Source organism: Lonchura striata, chromosome 13, assembly GCF_046129695.1.
Source record: "Lonchura striata isolate bLonStr1 chromosome 13, bLonStr1.mat, whole genome shotgun sequence".
Classification (NCBI taxonomy): domain Eukaryota; kingdom Metazoa; phylum Chordata; class Aves; order Passeriformes; family Estrildidae; genus Lonchura; species Lonchura striata.
This window is the reverse complement of record NC_134615.1, coordinates 20,554,811-20,568,719: the sequence shown is the minus strand read 5'-3', so window position 1 is coordinate 20,568,719 and position 13,909 is coordinate 20,554,811. Positions and strand designations below refer to the sequence as shown.

General features: G+C 41.1%; 1 long non-coding RNA gene across 1 annotated transcript in view; it reads right to left on the bottom strand.

Annotated features, from left to right (window-relative positions):
• Positions 1-2,200: 2,200 nt before the first annotated feature.
• LOC110476365 (uncharacterized) overlaps positions 2,201-13,909 on the bottom strand; it is a 19,029-nt gene continuing 7,320 nt past the window's right edge. The window contains exons 3-4 of the long non-coding RNA XR_002466402.3: positions 4,604-4,655; positions 2,201-2,264 (exon numbers count right to left, since the gene is read on the bottom strand). This is a non-coding gene — a long non-coding RNA (uncharacterized LOC110476365). The remainder of the gene's footprint in view (positions 2,265-4,603; positions 4,656-13,909) is intronic.

Genomic DNA, 13,909 nt, shown 5'->3' with positions numbered 1-13,909 from the left:
TCAAAGGAAAGTTGAAGAAAGTCAGAGAACAGGATATGAGATTTCCTGGTGCATTTTTAAACTGCAGTGCATAAAGCACTAGGGCTCTGTAGATTACTCCAAAGGGAGTGAGAAGGGAACTAAAGAAAGCAAGCCCATTGTTTTGCTAAACTTATTAATCAAGTGTTCAGAAACAAAAAAAGAGTGAAAAAATAAGAGCTAAGCAAGACATTAAGAGACTGCATGCTGTTGCTCAGTCCTGCTGGTCTGTTCCTCTTGGCTACAACATTTCAAGCAAACTTGGTCACTTCAGTGTGCCTCAGTTTCCCCTTAAACACCCCACACTCCCCCAGAATAAGAAGTCAGAAGGTAAATAATGTCTCATTATTAGCCACACTAAGATCACCTTGGAAGATTCTGGCCTAAGCACTTAAAACTGATCCTGGTAGGACTAGAAACGAAAGCTTTATTATTATTATTTCTTATTAATTACTGCTATTCCCCTTAGAAGCTTCATGGTCAAACCCAGCATTTCTGTGAAGCTCCCAGGGTAGATGCAGGACAAGCAGCTGGGTGACAGAGGGAATTCACCACTGTCCTACAGCTAGCCATTCCCACACCTGAATCCATGCCTTTTGTGATGGAGACCTGCTTAAAAGTGAAATTTAGTGGATCCCTCACCACACCAACCTAATGCTACAGCTCTGGAGGCCAAGCTCCACCACTGGCTGTGAATAGTTCAAGGTCTAGAAAGGAGAAAAGTTGGAAATTTAGGCCAGAATTATATCCACATTTCTGTGGTTCTAACAACAGAGCAGGCAAAAGTGGTTCAGATGAACATAAGATCTTAAAAATGTAAATGTGGGGGAAACAATGAACAGAAATGAGAATAAGAACTTTGTCTTATTGAACCAAAAAAGAATTTCCTCAGTGCAGGAACTGCAGAAAGGGATCATTGCCTTCATACCAGCAGTTTATCACCTTCCAAGAATTTTTTTTTTGAGAGAGCAAGTCTGTGTGAACAGTACCAAAGAAATCCCAAGCTGGATCCATAACCAGCGCTCAGTGAGCATCCCAGTGCAATACTCCAGCCCAAGCTCCTTACCAAGCTTAGAGCAAAGTCATCCCAGAAGAAATCCACACCACCCATTCCTGAGAAGAGATGCTCCCACACCCCACTCCCAGCACCACATGCATTTGGCATTGCTACAAATCAGAAGAAGAAGCTCAATGGAAATGAGGGGGGTGGACATTTTACATTTACTCTCTTCCCAATAACAGAGTTGCACCTTCCCACCAAACAACCCTTCCTAGACTGATCTCAGGGCTGTGCTCCCTCTTTGGGTGACTGGCCTCTTGCTCAGCTGTTAGCACAGATTTCACAAGAGCTGCAGTATTTTCCCCTCTCCAGGGCAGAGAGCCCAGCCAACATCACAAACATGACCCTCAGAATGGATTTACATGGTTAAAGATGGCACAGAACATCACCAGCTCAGTACCACCCTTTTGTTCCTCATGGGTACCCAGGAGGCCATGATGTGAACCTGTCAGGAGCCTGATCTGGCTTTAAACAGCAGGTGATTTTTAAGCTGATCAGTTCCCTGATCCACTTTGCTCTATAAAAAATTCCTTTGATAAAACTGAGAGCAAGACAAAACCAGAAAAAAAGTGAAACTGGGGGAAGAAACTAGAAGGAAAGACATCAATCCAGCATTACTACTGAATAAAGAATTAAAGTAATAACATCACTACAGAAATCACAATCTTTAGGCAGAATTAGGTACTAATACTGATGATGGGTGGCTGTGGAAAGCTGTTGTACCTTCACAAGGTTCAGTTAGAGAATCCCCACCTGCCTTGAACCAGCACAAACACATATTTCTCAACATAATATTTAGAACATTAACACATCTCCATAAACCCCTTTAAACTAAAGTTTCATATGCCAATGCACAAACTGTATTAGCACTGAGAACTGTCAGGGAGGCATTTCAGGGTTTTATCCCTCTTTTTTCTGCAAAAGAGGTTAACAAGGAAAGATCTTGGAAACCTTGGAAAGGACAGGCCTCCTGTGTCTGTTCAGTAATGAGTCATGGACATGTCTGACCACTTGTTAGTACATGGAGAGAGATTTCTCCTCCAAGAATAGAGAAAAAGGAATTAAGAATTGAACAACATACCTGAGTAAGCCAGAAGCAGACAATGCAAAACTCTGAAAACTGCAGATCTTCCTTGAATTTTTCTCTTGGACTTTCCATGGGAGATTTTGGCAGCATGGAACAATCCTTTGAAGCAAGGGAACAAATGCGTGAGTCACTTAAAAAGTTCTCATTTGAGACAAAAAGCTGAATTACTTGCCCAATCTAATAGGGACAGATATTAAGCTGAAAACCATGACTCCACTGATTCAGCACATTGGTGTCTCAGGAGACAAAATGTTCCTGTTGTCCAGGCAGGCTGGGAATTGCAGGAGAGCAGGGAAGCTGCCCTGCAGTGCTTCACAGGCCCTAAAACTGCAAGCATGGAACGCAGAATTTTGCTTAAGAGACAGAACTGAAGTGGGGAAAAAAAAAAAACTTATTTCAGTCTTAATTTATTTCAAAACACAGACATAGATTCATCTGGATTTTAGCAGCTTTCTAGAGGAGATGGGTCATGCCTCTTCCCTGAGAAATCACCAGTGATACTGAGTAAGTGAACCACATAGCCAGTGTCAAGGGTTACCTTGACATGCCTACAATTAATAAAATACACTTGAAAAAACCAAGGAGTTTAAGGGCACCTGTGTTAAAGGGCAAAAAAAGAGAATTTACAATTGGAACATGATTATTTGGCTCAGTACAAGGATTATTAGGTGAAACTTCATGGCTTCTATTATGGAAAAGGCAGATTAAAGCATTATAATGAACTCACTGGGTTCAGAAAATTACTTGCAGGGCAAACAAAAGAATGAAAGGATAAAAGAAAAGTACAAAATGATTCAACAACCATCACATTCAAGGTAACACAAACAGATAACACAGGCAGTGTTTCCACACATCCCACCAGTGCTTTCCCAAAACCAGAGCTGTGACTTGTCTCCCTCAGACTAAACAGAAAACAAGAACTGGTTTGGACTGGAGCCACACATTCACAGTAAAATTATTACTGGTGAAAGTATTTTGTACCAGTTTCAAACCCCAGTTGTCGTGGTTTGACACGGAAAAAGATTTTTTTCAGAAGGAAGAGGTCAATCCAGTCAGGGGTCAGGTTTGGATATTGACACTTGGGGTGACTAATTGAAGGACCAATTTTAACCCCTCTGAGAACACAGAGGGGTTAAAAGCAGAACTCCCAGGAGAACTCGCTCTCTTTGGTTCTGGTCAGTGGAGGGTACAGACCTCCCCTGCCCAGCCATGAGCTGGGTGGGGGAGAAGAAAAGCCATGTGGCCTGCAGAGGTAGGCCAGGGGGTGAAGGGTCTGGAACCGAGCTGGGCCAGTTCCTGCAGACGGAAGGGTGGAGAACGTCTGAGATGTCTTTGATCCCCCCCTAATCTAGAGGGAAAGAGAGAGCCTGCAGACACCCGGGAGTTTGCCTGCAGAGGAGAAGGGGAGGAAGATGCCCAGCGTGGGAGGTGGGAGACAGCACAGCGTCCTGGGCCAGAGATTTCAGCCGTCCGGGAGTCCAAGACTTTTAACCCTTTCCTGGGAAATGAAGGCTTTATGAAATATTGCTCCTCCTCAATTTGAAGGAAAGAGAGACAGCCTGGGACCTCATATGTTAGGAAAAGAAAGTTGTAGGGAGATGATGGAGTGACTTTTGGCTGGATTCTTGTTAACCATAGACTGAACCACTCCTTCTTCCAAGAGGGACTGCATTCTAGGGGGATGTAATGGTGAGCCAAGAAACTCCTCCAGCAACTACCAGTTCAGGGATGAACAGAGGTCAGCGGAGGAGGGTGTGAGGATGCCCTCCGTCTTCAAAGAAGAAAAGACGATCTCTGTTCTTGGACCCCTGGCCCCAGGGAAATGGGGGGGACTGTAATCCCAAAATGAGACACTGGACTGTTGGTCCTGGCAAAGCATCCTTAAAGGAGCCCTATGAGCAGTCTCTGTCCATGCACGGTGGTGAGAGCACTGTGACATGGAGAGTGTCACACTGGGCGGTGCCATGTGTGACATGGAAACACAAGAGGTGGCAGCTGTGTTTCCATTGGGGTCTATGGTGCAAGGGAACTCCTCTCTCCCCTGATGGACTCAGTATTGATTATGTGGAGGGGTGAAGACTTGATTAAGGGTCCAGATGTGTCTTGCTGTAGTTTGTTGGAGTTGGGTGGTGGGAGGAGGAATGTTTTGAAAGGTTTTCATTTTGAATTTTGTGTGTGTTTTTTTTCCTCCCTTTTTTCTTTTATAGTAGTAGTAGTGTAATAAAGTTTTTCCCTTGTTATTAAGTTTGGCCTGCTTTGCTCTGTTCTCGATCGCATTTCACAGCATTCAATTGAGGCTGCATTTTCATGGGGGCACTGGCATGGTGCCAGTGTCAAACCATGACACCAGTATAAGACAGAGATTGCTCATCTAATTTCTTTTCTTGCATATGAACTTCATATAAGATTTTAAACACTGCTTTCTGTGTGGTTCTCACCTGGAAAAGCACATGACACTGGTCTTTAGGAATCAGTAAGATGGTGTGTACACTACAACAATGAAAATGCAACAAAACAAAATGACAGCAAGCAGAAGATTTAGCACAAGAAAATACAAATTGAACATGATATTCCTAGAAAACACATTTGATACACCACTATTTAACACTTAAATCCCCAACCTTCCTATTAATTCCTGTTGAAATGTATAATGTGAAAATAATTTTTACTTTTCCCTCCCCACTATCAATTACAGGTGGTGCTTCTGAGCTTTGAAAACTAGCTCTGGAGCTGCCACATATCTGCTCTCTTTTTACACAAGCGTTTTACTAGAAGTAGTCAGACAACGTTGGTTTCTAACCTTCATTTTCACCTTCTGCATTTAGAACTGAGCCCATGCCAGGTATTAGGGAGCTCTAGATGCTCTCCAGTCAGAAACCCAACATATTGTGGTGTTCGAGAAAGTGCAAGACTGGCAAATCCATTGCTCCTAATGAGTACAGTCTCCTAGCAAACTAGGACTTATTTATTTCATACATTATGAATAATTTCTAACAACAAATCCATCTGAGAATTTTGCAGTTTGGCAGCAAACAAAGGAAGTGGCAGAATTTCGCAAATTAATTTTAATGCATTATTTACCAAAGCTTCTTATATAATGAGGTAGGGAACAATTTCTCAGCTGACAGAACTAGAGTAACAATCTAAACAGATATTTTTCATCTTCTGTTTCTACAAATTGGCAAGGACTAGAAACATTCATATTTGTATCCGTCATCACCTTTATCAACACTCTGACCCAAAGTCTTATATACTTATTAATATGCTTAATTAATATGCTTGTCTGCTACTTAATACATACCATATAATGAAATATTTACTGACACGGCATCCCATCACCGATCATAGCTTTTGTTAATAAAGAAAAAAGTGGCTCATAGGAAACCAAAGATAAATTAAACCAAAGCACCTCTAAAATCTTCAAAAGACCTTATCAGAGTCTACTTTTCAGACACAGCATTTCCTTCAGCAGTCTCACCCCAAGGCCTACTCAAAGCTAATCAATCACTCCCCACCCTCCTCCTCATCATTTCCTTTTAAGCACTAGCTGGAAATAGCCCCATCTGCTCTGAAAATCAAAGAGCAGCAGCTGGTGATCAGCCCCCTTTTAGTAAGGATATTGTCCTGGGCAACTCAGTCAAAATTAATTATAACCTAGATGGAATTAATTAGAGGCTATCTTTATTTCATCTCCATTGTTGTGCAGACAATTGTTTCTCTACTCCTCACACGACTTGGTAATTACAGTAAGATGAAACCACTTAAGATGAAACGTCCTGAATGGGTTTTGATTCAGATTTACAAGAGTGTGTTTGCAGAGCTGGGGCGAGAAAAGTGCTGTTTGTTAAATACAGAGCAGATCTACACACACACACAAAAAAAAAAAAAAAAAAAAAAACAAACCCAAAGAAACAAAACAAGGTTTGTCAGTTCTTAGTATTGCTCAGTTGGGGCAGAAAAACAAAAAAGTTTTTGTTAATTAGAAAAAAAAATACTAACTAGGAACAAGTTATCTCTAGCACAGAGAAACTGTGTTGTAAATTCTGTTGTAAAATTCAGATTTTAGATTCAGGAAGCCTTTCCCTCCTATTTGAAGGTGCAAGAAGCCTCCTGGTATCTGTTACATGTTAGCAGTAGTTTTATCTTGCACTGTGGGAGGGAGTTTCTATAGGCACTTTAATTCCACGCCAGATCAAATGGCTCCAATCAGTATTTTCTCAACCTTTTATCAAGGCAGGCAAGTGCCTGCACGTGACACCGACACTTCCCAGATGGTTTTCAGCTAAAAGGAAAGAGTCTTATCAGGACTGAAAAGAGACAGTGGCAGATTTCTATTTGGTTAGCAACAACTGCTGTCCATATTAACATCTTTGATTAGATTACAGGAATGAGATTCTCTAGTTTGATAGTATCAAATCCATTTGAGAAGAGCAAAAAACCCCAAACCTTGCATTTAAGAGAGGAAAACATCTAGTTTTAATCTATTTGTAATCTACTGAAGTAATTTCTCCCTAGCAGCATAACAAAGCTAAATTAGTCTAAAATAATAATGTCTGTTGCACATAGGCTTGGGGGAGGCTAAATGGAAGCTGACCCTCCCTGTGGACATGTTTCAAGGGGTAATAAATAACATATCCCTTGGTGGAACCAGCAAATGCAATGCCTGGCACTCCTGGGAATTAGGCTAAACTGAGTCTATGGCACCAAAGTGGAGCTGAGTGATTAATTCATGTGGTGCCTGCTACAAAGAAGATCCAGAGGCACTGGGTCATGGGGACATTATTTTTAGAGTGTGAAATCCTATGAAATTATCATGACTTTCACATGTATAATACATGAGGAGGCAGGGAGGCTCAGCTTCATTCTGCCTCTTCTTACAAGCAGTGGTTCATGAGTGAGTTTTTGCTTCAGGAGAAGCAAACGGCAAAGACAAAATGGTTCTTGATAGCAGCAAACTGTTCTAAACATGCTCAGCTTTCTCCTTTCTGAAAAACTCACGCACAGGAGAACGTGTTAAAAGACAACATGAAAACCATCAGGTAGTTTTTGGGACAGGTGACAGGCACAGGCATTTCAGTGGGAGCCCTCCCAGGCATTCCAGAGCAATCCAAGACTTTCCTGAGGTAAATCCAGTTAAAATGAACGCTCTGTATCCATCCCTGGTTCTACAGCAGTGATTTTCACATGGAGGTACAGAGCTATACCCAGCAGCAGGACTTTGGGTATTAAAATATTGAAGGTATACAACACACACTCAAAATGCTCAGAAAATTTTAAACTGAAAAAGTACACAACTCTCTTGTGGTTGTCACAGATATGCAAGATTAACTAAGTGTAGCAATAAATGAAATAAAGATGCATAATTTCCTTTGGCCCTAATAATTCTGTAACAATCTGACTCAATTTCAAAACCAATTTTCCCATTTTTTATCCTCTGGAGAACAATTGCTGTTTACCAAGTTGCTTCTCAGAAACACTGCTGTAAAACATTAAATCTCCTGCGAGCAGAAAAAGGTAATGTTGTTCAGTGGAGCACAGAAAAACTCAATTCATCCAAATAAAATTAATTATATAAGTTTATTTAAAAGCTATGACTTCTCATTATGTACTTGGTTTAATTAATAGGAATTTTAGTCTAAATCCAAAATGGCTACAAAAGATTCTTTGTAATCTAGCAAACAAAAAAAAAAGTGATTTATTTATGTGTGCAAAATCCTAAATATTTCACACACCATTGTTCAAAGGATCTTTCTGTGATTTCAGTCTCATTTTAATCTTAACAGCATAAGACACTGTTTACAGTTCCTCCTGCTCTTGAAGAGGGTTTAAAAACCTTGTGTCCCAACCAGCCAAACTATAATTTCCCCCATTTAATTAGAAAATAGACGAGATCAGTTTATTTGAACTGGTACTTGAAGTAAGCAATTAAGTGCTTCACTTAATAGGAGTGTGTGCTGTAAATCTGGCCTTTCATTACATGTACAGCTCCCCACACAATAGGTTTCTAGTACCAAACAGAAGCTTGCAGGCACAGCTTTAATAAAAATACACTATTTAGGAATATTGTGATGTATTTTCACTGCCCCTGAGGGACTTCCACTAATACAGCCTATTATCTGTCCTATTTACACAGAACTAAGTATGCAATTAATTGGCAATCTGTAGTGGATTATGGAAACATTCCAGATGGATGGGGGTTTATCACAGCGTTTTGCTGTAGCAGATACTGTAATTTCCTAAGTTTGGGACACTGAATTTATTTCTTTGTCAGATAGGTCTTGTGAGCAAGAATTTCCATTTCCTCTTACAGCAGAAGGATTGGAGACGCAGCACAAAGCGCCCGTGAGATAACACAGTATTGCTTCAGCAGACTGTCTGTGCTCACACACAATGGGATGTGTGGGCTGCACCTCCCTCAAGAAATGAAAATGCAATCAATTGATTTAGTTAATATTTTGCTCTGTGGGAAAAACTCCATCAGACAGTCTGGAGCTCCATTAATCCCTGGCACTGCTTGAGCTGTGGCAGTCTAAGCAGGAGAAAGCCCTTTGTGGTTTGTCAGCCCTCCTCAGCAATCTGGGGGTGAAAAGGGAAGTTGTTAACCTTTCTATCCTTGCCTTCCACTGCCACTGCAGCTGGATAATGCAGGAAAACCTGGGATGAGGTATCTGGAGATGTCACAGACGGCTCCACTGCCATGGGGGCCTGTGGCTGTTGGGAGGGAGAGCTCACCTGGGAGCTTAATCCAGACTATATCCAGAGGAGAGACCTCAGCAATGCATCACGCAGCTTTGGAACACACCACTCGCCCAGGAAGTGTTCTTTAAGATATTAAAGTAGGATGTTATTGTGTACAAACCTCCTCAATGTATTATTGACAGAAAGGAAGTGTACAGAGAGCCCCTTTGAAACCAGCAGGACACAGGCTCCCGTTCTGGTGCAGCAAACAGAGGGAGAGGCCATAAGGAAAAAAACTCTCTAATTTCATCACACTTTGGGGCAAATACACACATTTCCCCTCCTGCAGTGGCAATGAGTGTTGTTATCCATTAGGCTGCCTAGGTCTGTGTAGATAAAAAGTCACCTTCAAACAGCATTCATGTTAGGTAGCAGCTCTTACTCCATGTCTCAAGACTTCTGTTTTCTCCCCTCAGCATAAATGCCCAAGAAGCTACTACAGTGTATGGATGAGAGTTGTATTCTTGCTCAACTGGGTATCAGTTCCTAAAAGTGAACAGCTCACTGCTTTTCCTATGCACTCAGCAAGTATCAAAACTCTTGTGGACGTTTATAAATGCATATCTGCCTAGACCACAGCTCAGCCAAGTAACCCAATCCTCATGTGAACTACATGCCCTGCTGTAGGAATTTTCACTTTAATGTAACTTAAGACATAAATCTGACTGAAAGATAAATATCTTTTAATTCTTCCAGCTATACTTAAGCCTCTTGATTCCCCCTCCTTGTTGGCACTTGCCACCTTCATTTATTTTCAGACTGGTAATTGTCCCCTTTACATTTCCATCAACAGACCCCCACATGTTCTGCAAATCTCCAGATTGCTTTTGCCATGTGTTAGGATTAATAATTAATGAAGCCAGGTGATTGTTCCAAGTGACCCATTATCATGTCAGGGCAGAGATGAACTAGAGAGAAGACAGGACTCATTTCTGAACCTCCAATTTCAATATCAAAGTTCAAAATCAAAACACCACCAGCAACATAAATCTATTTCTCTCAAGAGATCTCTTTTTTTTTCCAGATCTGGCCAGAACAGCCTGGAAAGGAGATATTCCCATCCTCAGGGCTTTTTAAACATAAACTATTTTTTCTCCAGTATGTGGCATTTCTCAGGGCTTTTCTGACATTTAAGTATCATCCAGGTATTTAATGATAATCAAGAAGAGAAAACGAGTAGGAAAGGGAAATGTACATTAGCGTGAAAGATTAAGGGACATGAATATGTATAACACACACACAAGAATAAAAAGCTGGTATACAATGGGATGCCACAGAGCAGAGTGGGAGGGCTTCTGTTCATTAAGTGTTGATACAGTGGATTTAAATAAAATTGAATAAAATCCAATTTAAATGCCAGGATAAAAAGCCTTGAACCACCAGGCAGGGGACAGAATGGATTTCTGTCCCTCAGAGGCCAGATCAATGCCTGACCGACAGCAGCTGCAGATGGTCAGCAGCAGAAGCCTGCAAAAAAGAAAAAATTAAATGGGTAGATCAGGTCTGCTGATTCTTTTTAATCCCATTCTTTGCTGTTCCTGTAATATAATATTTATCTCTATCACAAAAAAAACTACCTATCACAGGTGTCTTAACAGAGTTGGTGTATTATTAATTTGCACCATGTCTCAAACCACCTTAGCCTCTACATGCATAAGCCTAAACCAGTAGTATTCAATTCTACAATTATACTTCAGCAAGAAGACAGTAAATTCACCCACTGAGAAAAAGCAAACAAACAAATAAATGACAGGCCATCAATTCATTTGAAGTCACGAGCAAAGCTTCACTGGAGATAGCACTGCACAGCTTATTATCAGCCTGCTGTTAATGTAGGGCTCCTGCTTTGAGATTATTTAAGGATGACTAACTCATGTTACATTTATTTCCTCTAAATTTGCTCTGGGCTATATGAAAAGCAGGAATCAATTAATTATTTGCAGGACCATTCAGACAGCACTACAAACAAAATTTAGGATTTCAACACAACACTTTTGTGGGAGCAATATCACATGAAGTTGTGCCACAAGAAATGAAAAAAAACCCAGAAAGGTAAAAATTAATTTTCCAATGGGTTATAAAACCACTGAAGCGTTTTAAGTGTGAGAGCAATTTAGATGAAAACGTTGATATCTGAAAAGTTAAAAGTGCAGATGGAATTGCATAAGTTTCATTGTTTTCAGTCGTGTCTGCTTTCTCTACCACTCATAATTAATATTTACAGAATGCAAAACCTTTCTTAAGAGCCATCCTACTGCCTCAGGATCAGTATTTTCTCAGCAGATGACTCACATTTTAATCCCTTGCATGTCATGGTAGGGCACAGAAAAGGAGGGTGCTTATGTTGTCTCTAGCTGGCTGCACAGCTGAAATGGTGCTGCTGTGACTTCATTGACCCCAAGGGACTCAGCATGGGCAGCATGTTTTAGTCATGACAGAAAGCAAAACCTGTGCCTGGTTATTCAAGGCAATCACTGAATCACTTCTGTGTTGTCCCTGGTATTGATTCACTCCTAAGTGCTCTTGGCTTTCAGCAATAATCTCACTTTACCCCAAGATGTGCCAGGGACTGCACAGGTGGGGACAGCAGAGTCACAGAGCAGCTCCTAACATAAATAACAGACAGGTTACAATGGAGTGGATAAAACATCCTGAATGAGATACTCCTGCCTTCTGTCTTAATGGAGAATACTTGACCTACTCTTGGATTTCTGCTTCAAAAGATGAGCTAGAATCCCCAGCTCTTGGATTAGACCCTGGGAGCAATCCCTTACTAGTTTAAGGAATGAGTAGATGATATACCAAGCTGCTGTCAGCTCAAATGAGATTATAATGCCATAATACAATGATACCTTAAACACTTTGGTAATAATGCCTTTTACCCACATAAATTAAGAAAACGAAGTAAAGTAAGTAAAAGAGAGAAGTTTCATCTGAAAGCTGAGTGGACAGCACATCTGAAGATACTTATTACCCAAAAGGTAATAAGGTAAAAATTTCTTCTCTGCAGGGAAAAGGAACCAAGATTTCTCCAGGGATTTTCTGAGGAGTTTGCAAAAAAGGCCTTTTTATCACTTTAGAAGAGCAATTACTAACCCACTTCAGCCATAGAATAGCAGCAGCTGTCTATCTTAATTTTTTCTTGGAAATGTTAAAAGTGCAAAATCCACTGGAAAGCTCCTTGCAGAGCAGCTGTGGATTATTTATGGTGCCTTTACTAGCCATGGTCTCAAATGCACTGTTCCACATTGAAGGAATATGCCTAGCCATGAGTGATCTGTGAAACAGACAGTCCCAGCAGTTCAGTACTGAAAACAGGATGTCTTGAGGGAAAAAATAGAGCTGGTGAGAGTGTATTTCAAATAATAAAGTGCATTCAGTACTAATTAACTGTAAAGTGACAATATGAACAGACTGGCTGGATCCTCTTTGTCTGGTTATTTTGCTGTGTGCCAACACAGAGCTATTCAGGGATACCAGAGCAGTTTGTTAAGTACGTGACTGGGTGGTATATGACTAAAATTTCCTGGAATTACATATGCTATTGACTTTTCATGTACAAAAAATCTGACTCAAACTTGTGCTAGGTTAGCAGTGCCACTCTTCTCATGCATTTCTCACTTGCGTTTCAAAAAACTGGCTGAAGTTTCTGGTTTCAAGCCTGCAGATTTTCCTCCAAGACAACCATTTTGTTTGCCCCTTGCAGGGCTACTGGAAGGGAACAGCAACTCTTCCCCACCCGAGATGAAATAAGGGGAAGAAATAGTCTCAAAAATCAGACCTGTTGTCATGGAAACCAGAACAAGGATTTTTGAGGCCAAAATGGATGCATTTATAAATCAGAGATGAGGAAAATCCCACCCTTTTATAAAAATACGTTAAGTGGAAAATGTCTTTATCATAGGATGTCAGATATTTACTAACTCAACAAATGCTGCAGTGTAAAGCAGTATGTGAGTAATTTTTTTTTCTATAATACAATATGATCTCATCAGCACCAGTGGTTCATGCATTTGAGAGAAAGGCAGTAGTAGCCATAGAAACAGCCTGCTCTTCCTGAGTGGCAGAAGGCATCGTGTGACACCCACTTTTGGTGGTGGCCTCACACTTTGCCAGATTTGTGGCTGCTTTTGAGTGTGAGGGGTTTTTTGATGCACCTCAAGCCACTGGAGTCAGTTTTATTCTGTTCAGCTTCACAGCTTGGCACTGCTTCTGAGAGGAGGGACCTAAGGGAGGGAGATTCTTTCCCCAGGATGGGAATAAAGCGTGGCTCCAGGGGTGCTTGTAGAAACAATGCTGTTATTTTTCCTTGCTGTGTTGTTAGAAAGCATGTTGCTACAGCACTGCAATAAAATCAGGGCCATTACACCATGTACTCTTTCAGTATTTGTGTGGACAGATGTACAAGTGAACAACAAACCTGCCTGAGGCCATAGAGCAAGACAAGGACAGACCTTGGGGGGAGAAAAAAAAAGGTTTTTTTCATTTTTCAATCTCAATCATTTACATAAAGCATTTCACCATTTCACCTTCTTCCACCACCTTGAATCTCCCCTTCCCCACATCAGCTGCCAGCATGGAGCCCCACCTAAAGGTAGAGCTTGGCTTGGACTCTGATCTCCTTGTGACATATTTTCTGTTTAGTGCTGGAAATTGCTGCTTTAAACTGCAACTTGAGCCCTGTCTGGGGACACACACTCTGAGTCACCTCCAGCAGCAGATGATTTGCAGACAGCCCTTCAAAGCTGCCCCAGCTCTCTGTTACTATCTCTCTCTCACTGCTACCTCACTCAGTTTAAAAGCACAGGTTATCCTCTTGCTTGTTTGCAATGCCTAATGAGGCCCAAGATGTAAAGAGCCAGACTGACCTTTAACAGCTCTTTGTACTGGGGAAAAGAGTTTTGCAGTTTAAGACTGCTTGTTGATAATGATGGTTTCACTCTCCTGTGATAAAGTGCAACTTGAAAACAGAAAACACAGAGAAAGCTGCTGTGTTCTGCTCTGGA